The 9,399-nt window shown below is 48.7% G+C and overlaps 1 non-coding gene across 1 annotated transcript; it reads right to left on the reverse strand.

Annotated features, from left to right (window-relative positions):
- Positions 1-5,517: 5,517 nt before the first annotated feature.
- Positions 5,518-5,589, reverse strand: TRNAC-ACA. The gene has a single exon. It is a non-coding gene; the product is annotated as a tRNA-Cys (tRNA).
- Between the last annotated feature and the right edge of the window lie 3,810 nt (positions 5,590-9,399).

The raw sequence follows: 9,399 nt of genomic DNA on the forward strand, positions 1-9,399 counted from the left end.
TGAAGTCTTGTGTAGACTGCAGGCCTTGGGGCACTAAGATGTGTCTGTCAGTGCAGGTTTCTTAGTGAACATGCCATTACGGTGGGCTGTTACTCCTGGGGGTGCCCGTGCCTGTGTGAGACAGTGGGCGGGGCACTTAGCCTTCCACTCAATTTCACTGTGAATCTAAAATTGTTCTAAAAAGAAAGTTAATTAATTAAAAAATCAAAAGTACTTGTTTGGGGGCCTTTGTTGCAGTCTTGATTTTTTTTTTAATACTTTTAACCCTGGGGAACAACTATTTTGTTCTACATGGTGGCTGTCTTGCCCTGAACCAGTGAGTTCATGTGCATGAGTAAACCAGGGATGCTGGGAAGTTACTGGCAGTAAAGACAACTTGATTCAACTTTGAAGACATGTTATTGCCATAGTCACCCAACAAGAACCTCCTGAGAGACTGCAGCCTCCTGCAGGCACAGCTTGGCCCCCAGCATCTCTGAGTCCCCAGGCCCCAGCGAGGAGTCCCTCGGTCATGTCCTTGGCAGCTTCTCTGCAGCTGGCTGACTGTGTCCAACCATCCGCATCCTGTCTTTAACAAGTCGTGTTTGCTCTCTAGTAAGAGTTCTCATTTGGGACGTGTTCGTTTCTCACCCCTGCCCTTGCAAATAAAGTAGAGCAATTGCAGCTTGCCACTAGTGAGCCACGGGAAACAGGTCCTTGCTAAATGGCCTCTGAGGTGGGTGAGCAGAGCTTCTTTGTGGAGGTGCGATCAGGTCCAGACTTGGTTTCCGGATGACGTTTAGCTGAATTGGAGGAGAAGGCCGCTTTGCACGTGCTGTCTGCACTGAGGTTCAGCTCGCGCCCTGCCCTTCAACCTCCACTGAAGTCTGAGTGAACAAGAGCGCACCCACTCCAGGAGAGGAAGCCTGCAGCAAGTGTGTGTGTGCCAAGATCTGCACTGTCTGCCCCTGGACGTTGCCACAGGCTGAGGCTTGGGCAAAGCCAGGCGGGAGAGGGGACAGATGACACAGGACCTCTGTTCCTCACTCTAAGGTGTGCCCACCACACGGGGACTTGTGCTCTGGGGCTCCCACCTGCCCTCTTCCTCTCTCTCCATGTCCGAGAGGTGGCATCAGTGGCCGTGGAGCCCATGTCATGGGGATGCTCCCTGGAGAGGTCAGACCTGGCATCCAGTCATTTCCAGACTTCACCTGTGCCTCCATCCCTGACATCCCTGCACGACACTGGAGTGGTCACATATGATCGGGACTGAAATTCCCAGGACGGACAAGGAGGCTCCAGGCCCAGGCTGGCTCCCAGTGCGTGGCCACAGGCCAGGCTAGATGCCAGGCAGGTCAGGGTTTGCACAGCAAGGCTGCAGGTTGACCAGCAAAGCTCTACCCGGAAATCATAAAACTGCCTTTAACAGAGCATTGCCAATGTAGCATGCAGATGAGAAGCCCTAGATTCCTTCTCAGACAAGGAAACAATTTCAGAATTGTCTTTGACACTAACTAGAATGTTATAACATTCTCAATTTCTGACATTTAGGTTGGAAAACATCTAAAACATCCTTTTATACATTGCATGAATTTCCAAATAAATTTGTATGTTGCACACACCTCCAAAATAGCTTGAATACTGCATTCTTATACTGATGTCATACTTCTTATAAGACAACTAGTAGGTTTTTCTTCGCTAATCAACAATCACTTGTTCACAATCACTTCTTTAAAATGCCAGTCTTTTTACAGAAATGAGTTCAGTGCCGGACACTGACAGACCAGCCGTGGCTGAAGTGTTGGGGGCCCACCAGGTTCAGCTGCTCGTCCTCCAGCGTGAGTGCCCACACGGCCAGAATTAACAGCCTCAGCCAGAGCCTGGCGCGGGCTTCGGGGTGCTCGGGCCCACCTGGTGGTTTGCTGGTGCTCCGTTGCCTAGGTGTTTGTCTGTTTTCATTCCTCAAGCCGGCAGCCCGTTTTTTCATAGATTAGATCAAAGCATCTTTCAGAAGATGCCAAAACTGGCGAGGGCTGACAGGCCTCTTTGGAGTTGCCGGACTCCCTTTCCTTATCGTCCAGAGCTGGGAGTCAGCCTGAGATTTGTGCGCAGAAACGTCCCCTGGGAGAGCCGCCCGTGGATGGCTCTCCTCACCATCACTTGCGGTTTACAGGTTTTGAAGTAGATGATGCTTTAACACAGATTATCATTTTCAGAGATACTTAGGCTCACGGGATAGAACTTCAAGTCTGCTGGGCTCAGACTTGCTTTAGTTGACTATGCAGGATACATACGAAACTTCCCTCAAAAAATTTTTATGTTTTAATTTTTTTAAAGAAATCTCCAAGTCAAAAATTCATGCAGTTTACCAACACTGGAGAAACACTAGTAATGAAAGCCACCGCCCATCACTCCATTCTAAGGTGAAGGAGGTGGGGCTAGTGTTAAAGAGCCTGCCTGCCAGTGCAGGAGATACAAGAGAGGCAGGTTCAATCTCTGGGTCGGGAAGAACCCCCTGGAGGAGGGCATGGCAACCCGCTCCAGTGTTCTTGCCTGGAGAATCCCCTGGACAGAGGAGCCTGGCGGGCTACAGTTCATAGGATTGCAAAGAACTGGACATGACTGAAGCAACTTAGCACACACACAAGGAAGATGAGAGCCTTATTTCACTGATAAACTTCTATGAGACTCTAGTGTTCAAGAAACTTACGTACCATTTCTTTAATTTTTTATTGAAGTGTAGTTGATGTATAATATTATAATAGTTTCAGGTGTACAACATGGGGATTCAGCATTATTATATATTATATTCCATTTAACGTTATTACAAAGCAATGGCTGTATTGCTGGGCGTGCATTTTAAGTTGCTTTAGTCGTATCCAGCTCTTTGAGACCCTGTGGACTGTAGCCTTGTTGCTTATCTGGCTTATACATAGAGTTACATACTGTACATTAGCGTCCCCAAAGGGAAGCAGAGAGAGAATAAGATGGGGGGAATATTTAGAATTCTGGCTCTTTGTTTCCCAAAACTGATGCTGTATTCATCAGCCCAGGCTGCCACGACAGATTGTCAGACCGCATGACTTAAACAACAGAGCTACCTTCTCACGGCTCTGGAGGCTGCAAGTCCACGGTCGAGGCTCCAGCCGGGCTGGCTCTCCTGGGCTTGCACACCGCACCTCTGTGTCTGGCACACCTTCTCCTCTGTGCACATGGGAAGAAAGAGGTCTTTAGTGTCTCTTCCTTTTCTTAAAAGGGCACCAGTAGGATTAGGGCTCCACATTTATGATCCGATTTAAGCATAGATTTACCTCCTTAAGGGCTGTTTCCCACACACGGTCACATTTGGGGTAAGACTTTGACATAGGAATCTGGGGGAACACAGTTCACTCCATAACAGAGGCCCAAACCCAATTTAAAATGTCATGTCGTGGATTTAAGGCGTGCTACCCATCCAGAGCAGGACAGACACAAAGAAAACCCTCCTCGGGCAAACCATCCTCACGTTCCCAAAAGCAGAGACTGGAAGAGCCAGAGAGCAAAACAAGGAAATAGTAAAGGGGGTGAAGAGAGGGAGATGGGAGGGAGCTTCAGAAGGGAGGGGACATATGTATACCTATGGCTGATTCCGGTTGAGGCTTGACAGAAAACAACAGAATTCTGTAAAGCAATTATCCTTCAGTTGAAAATAAACAAATTAGAAAAAACGAATTACTTGTACATAAAAAAAGAGGGAGAAGAATCCCTACCTTCACGGGAACAGTAAGGATGAAAGCTGAATTTTAGAAATGAGATCCAGAAGACCATGAGATAACACCATGTAGGGAACTTTTTATTGACATGATTTCAAAAACAGAAAATGTGTAAGAATAGTAAGTTAGCCATATCTACATTTTACCCCAACTCACCGGTTATTTCCTTTTCTCCATCTATCATTTGTTCACCTTCTCTCTCCGTGATCGTATATGACTCAAATCTCTCTCACACTCACACACATATATTTTTCAGACATGCTGTTCCTTTGTTCCTAAACACTTTAGCATCCGTTCCCTTAGAACAAGTTCATCCAGTTATATAACCACAGAAAAATTTTCAAAGTTAGGAAATTTTGCATCAATCTGATGTTACTATCTAATCCAAAATCCTTATTCAACGCTCTCCCGTTGTCCCCATAATGTCGTTCACTCTCGTTTCACTTTTTGCAGCCTGAGATCTGAGATCCAGCTGTCTGGTTCCCCCTCATCTAGTTCGGAGCCTCTCACTTTTACGATTCACTGCTTTGACATCCTTCAAGAGGATGGGAAGTTATTTCATAAAATGCTCAATGAGGGTTTGTCTGATGTTTTCCCATAATTACACTCAGATTTTGCATTTCTTGATAAGAATAGTGTGAGAATGGTTCTGTGCTCTGGCAAGAGGATCCTAACAGGTGTGGATATTCACACCTCACTTTGAGCTCAGAGGCAAAACGGGGACCATAGCTCCTGCTCCCATATTTGTAATTCCCCTCCACCACCCGAGAAGCTGAGTGTATCACCTCAGGGTGCTCTCCCGTTCACAGAGTCCTATCTTTTTAGAAATGCATTTCAGAAGTGCCAACCACACCACGGAGAGAACGCACTCACCAGCCAGAGGTCAGCATCTGTCTGCAGGCTCTTTCTGGCCTTTATAGTCAGGCTACGCAGCCAAGTCTTCTTGTTCAAATGTTCTTGGGTGAGTTCCCCCCTCTTCAGTGAGTCTGTGTGAATTAATTGAAATGCAGTTGTATTCACTAGTTTTCTTATCTGATTTTATGCCCTGATGATGGTGTGCAGAGTACCAGCAGCCAGACACATGAGGGTGACCTCCTTTGTGTGAAAGCTTAGAGCTGACCAAACCAGCGTGGAGAGGCAGATGAGGGCTTTCCTGGGGCTGGGCATGCTGTGGTCCAGAAACCAAACTCAGGGCCATGGGAGACTGTGGGGGTCATTTATCCTGAGTGTGGGTGTGGCTACACGGAGAGTCAACTCTCTCAACTGCTCACTTAATTCAAGTGCCTTTTATTACATGCATATTATACCTTGTGGTTGAATTTTTTTTTTAAGGAAGAGATGCTTTCAGGAAAACAAAAGCCAGGAGAACATATTTCTATGAGAACTGCCCCCCAAGACAGCCAGCAAGGAAAGGCGGTCCTCGAGATTCAGCGAGATGGTCTCAGAGGGGAGCCTGGAGGTGCGAGGAGGAACGAAGAGCTTCGTTCCTGGCCTTGGTCCCCTGTGTCCACCCCTTAGGGAGGCTTTTGGAACGCACACCCTCCATTAGGGTAAGTCCTGGGAAGGGACCCTGCGGAGGGCACCTCCTCCTGGAGCTGCAGACACGGAGCTGGGCGCCTGCACTGTCTGTTTTTACGGCCCAACCCGAGGAAAGTGAAAGTGAAGTCGCTCAGTCGTGTCTGACTCTTTGGGACCCCATGGACTGTAGCCCACCAGGCTCCTCCATCCGTGGGATTTTCCAGGCAAGAATACTGGAGTGGGTTGCCATTTCCATCTCCAGAGGATCTTCCCCACCCAGGGATTGAACCTGGGTCTCCTGCATTGTAAGCAGACACTTTACCATCTGAGCCAGCAGGGAAGGAAGGTTTCACTGTAATAGCGCGAAGCTGCTGGACAGAGAGGTCTGCAAGGGGACCCATGCTGAGCTCGTCGTGAGACATTTTAGTGGTGACTTTAAGGAAATGCTGATGAGTGAAGGAGGCGCTCCCGAGTCCAGCACAGACGTGGTCCACAGCGATGACCCAGTGCCAGGGACCAGCCGCTCCATCTCCTGGCTTGGAGTTTTCTTGGGAATATTGTAACGGTTCAGCCTCCGGAAATGTCTGTTTGACACGGATTTGAGAACAGAGATGAATAAAACATTGGGCTCTCGGGGATGGAAAACCAGTGGTAGAAGGACTTTGGGGGAGCACTGATAATGAACACCTGTGAGAACTGCAGTTATGGAACAGGATGTTTTCTACATCCTGACAGTAGCAATCAAGATAATAACACGCGTGCTGACAAGCACAGAAAGAGGTGAGAGTGCGCAAGACCCTGGGCCTTTTCAATCTCCCAGCAAAGTGAGTCAGTTGTTACTGAATAAATCGAAACTCCACCTAAACAAAGGGCTAGAACCTAGATATTTTTCATAACGTTTTTATTTTTAAAATCGCAGGGGGATCTTGCAGGAAGTAAAATATAGAGATATTTATCTAAAAACCAGAAATTTCCTCGACTTCACCTCTGTTCTTTTTGGTTTAATCGTAGTAAAATAAAATCTAATGTCCTCATGAAACAGTATGTATATTATGGTTCTGCTGAGGTGAATGTCCTTCTCCCGTATGCTTGCTTTCCATTCTATCTGCACACAAGTCAGAAAGTCTGCCTTGATGTTCGTATGATATTAATAGTGTTTATTATTAGGAAGTAAGACTCGGGGGTTGTTTTTGGAAGAGTTCAGTCCAGTCGAGTTGCTCAGCCGTGTCATCCTTGTGACCCCATGGACTGCAGCACAACCAGGCCTCCCTGTGCATCACCAGCTCCCGGCGTCCACCCAAAGTCATGTCCGTTGAGTCAGTGATGCCATCCAGCCATCTCATCCTCTGTCGTCCCCTTCTCTCGCCTTCAATCTTTCCCAGCATCAGGGTCTTTTCAAAAGAGTCAGTTCTTCACATCAGGTGGCCAAAGTATTGGAGTTTCAGCTTCAACATGTCCTTCTAATGAATATTCAGGACTGATTTCCTTTAGGATGGACTCGTTGGATCTTCTTGTAGTCCAAGGGACTCTCAGGAGTCCCTTGAGAGACCCTTGGAAGAGTACCCGCCAGCATTTTTATTTCTTTATTACTCTCCCATAGCAATAATAATAATAATAGTAATGACATGACTGAGTGAATGCGCATGGTTTATTTAAGAGTTTAAATGCTTATTTAGTGGCCTTTGTGTTCCCTGGTCCTCTGTATATTTTAACTGCCTTAATCCCCAGAACAAGCCTATGAAGTAGACCCCAACTTCATGGACTAGAACATCAGGAAAAGAAAGTTTATGTCACACTTCCAGGGGCACTGCCAGGGCCAGGGGCTAAGCCTGAGGGTCCTGGTTCTGAGCCATATCCTTCTCTGCTGGACTCCACCCCTCTTAGCAGGAGGCATTTTTATGAAACTGGATACTAGTTGGCGACTGATCAGGAAGCAAAAACTGTACCAGCTACTAAGCAGGAATAATTTAATATAAAGTTGTTAACTAGGTTACTGGTAAATAGACAATGCTGAAGTGTCACAGAGGCTGTGGCTGCTGAAACCACTGCCAGAGGAGGGCAAGGGAGAGGCTGAGGCGATTCAAACTTTGAGCCAAGAGAGCACTTCTCTCAGAGGTGAACACCAGACCTTGGAGCTGGGTGCTGGCTGGCTGGAGAAGAGTTACTGGGGGGCTGAGACCCAGGGCTGTGACGGGGTGTGTGGAGTGTACCAGGCTGATCCTGCTGGCTTGGGAAAGGCTGCGAGCTGTTTTCATCTGCAGGAAACTTCTGGGAAGTCCACTGGGAAGACTTCTTGCTAGGATGACATTGGTAGGAACCAGCCTAGACTAGTCATGGTGAGAAAGCAGGAAGCAAACTGGAGGGCAGTCCCCTTGCCCCTGTTCCAGACTGACAGTCCCTCCTCTTGGCAAAATGTAATACTGAGCCGCCTGGAGAATCAGAAATGAGGATGGAAGAGTGTGGCTGCAACACCACAGAGCAGAGGATAGGAGAGTGGGCTTGCAGCTGGGAGATAGCCATGTGACTGCCGGCGCAGTGCAACCATTTAGCTGCTGTGAGTCCACCCGCACTTGTCACTTCTGTAGAGTGCAAACACAGTCTGTTTCCACCTAACGAGATCCGGCGGTCCTTCACACAAACAGAGGTACTCTCGCGCTCCCCACCTTGAGGAGACCCATGCCCAACAGTCAGACTGCTCATCTCTGGGAGACAGGCATGCTGTCCATCTGGGCTGATGTTCAACACCCCTGAGGACCTGGTCACCTAAAAACTCCAGTGTAAGGAGCATCTCCTAGGAAGCGTGCATAAAACAATAAGGGTCAGAAAATAAGAAGACAGGTTATACTCGCAAAGGCCGTCCTGAGCAAGGGACTCCACGTGACACTTAGAGCATCACCATCAAGAATCAGAGAGAAGGCTGGCAGGGAAGCTGGGACTGGGGGAGGTTAAACCAGTGACTTCAGGAAAAAGGGGAGACAACACTCCCCCCTCTCCACACCTAGGTGAGTCTTCATAAAGGTGCGTGCTGAGTGCTAAGTCACTTCAGTCATGTCTGGCTCTGTGTGACCCGGTGGACCATAGCCCGCCAGGCTCCTCTGTCCATGGAGGCTCCAGGTAAGAATGCTGGAGTGGGGTGCCATCTCCCCTCCGGGGGACCTTCCCCACCCGGGATGGGATGGAACCTGCGTCTCTCATGTCTCCTGCTTTGGCAGGAGGTTCTTTACCACGAGAGCCACCCGGAAAGGACGTGGACCTCTGGTCTCTGGTCATTACCTGTGAGACAAGGTGCTGGGGGTCCCGTGAGGAGGGGGAGCAGTTCTGGGAGGAAGGGAGGCCATCCCGGGGTGTCTCTGCGTGTGGAGACAGACGTGCAGTTCTGATGGCAGTGATGGCTGTAGCGGGTCAAGGTCAAGTCCACAGCCAGCTGAGCGAGGGCCTGAGTCAGAGCCAGCTGGGTTTGGGGCCAGGCTCCGGACCTTGGTAGCTGGCTGCTACACTTGCTGCTCTGAGCACGGGACCCTGAACTGCAGGACGTGTGGCAGGGACAAAAGGGGACCTGGGCTCAAGGCTGCCTGGAACCAGCCAGCGCTCCACCACCTTCAGCCTCCTGGACTTTCCTTCTCCCAACCTCACTACCCACTGAGGGAGTGGAGGTGGGGAGACCTCACAGAACAGAGCACGGCATCAACTCAGATACTTGTCGTTCAGTCACTAAATTGTGTCCGACTCTTTGCAACCCCACGGACTGCAGCACACCAGGCTTCCCTGACCTTCACTGTCTCCTAGAGTTTGACCAAACTCGTGTCTGTTGAGTCGGTGAGGCCATCCAACCACCTCATTCTCTGTCCCCTTCTCCTCCTGCCTTCAATCTTTCCCAGCATCAAGGTCTTTTCTAATGAATAAGTTCTTTGCATCAGGTGGCCAAAGTATTGGATTTTTAGCTTCGGCATCAGTCCTTCCGATGAATATTCAGGGTTGGTTTCCTTTAGGATTGACTGGTTTGAACTCGTTGCATTCCAAGCGGCTCTCAAGAATCTTCTCCGACACCACAGTTCGAAAGTATCAATTCTTCAGTGCTCAGCCTTCTTTATGGTCCAGCTCTCACATCCATACATGATTACTAGAAAAAGCATAGCTTTGACTATCTGGA

This window comes from Oryx dammah, unplaced genomic scaffold, assembly GCF_014754425.2.
Source record: "Oryx dammah isolate SB20612 unplaced genomic scaffold, SCBI_Odam_1.1 HiC_scaffold_14, whole genome shotgun sequence".
Lineage (NCBI taxonomy): Eukaryota > Metazoa > Chordata > Mammalia > Artiodactyla > Bovidae > Oryx > Oryx dammah.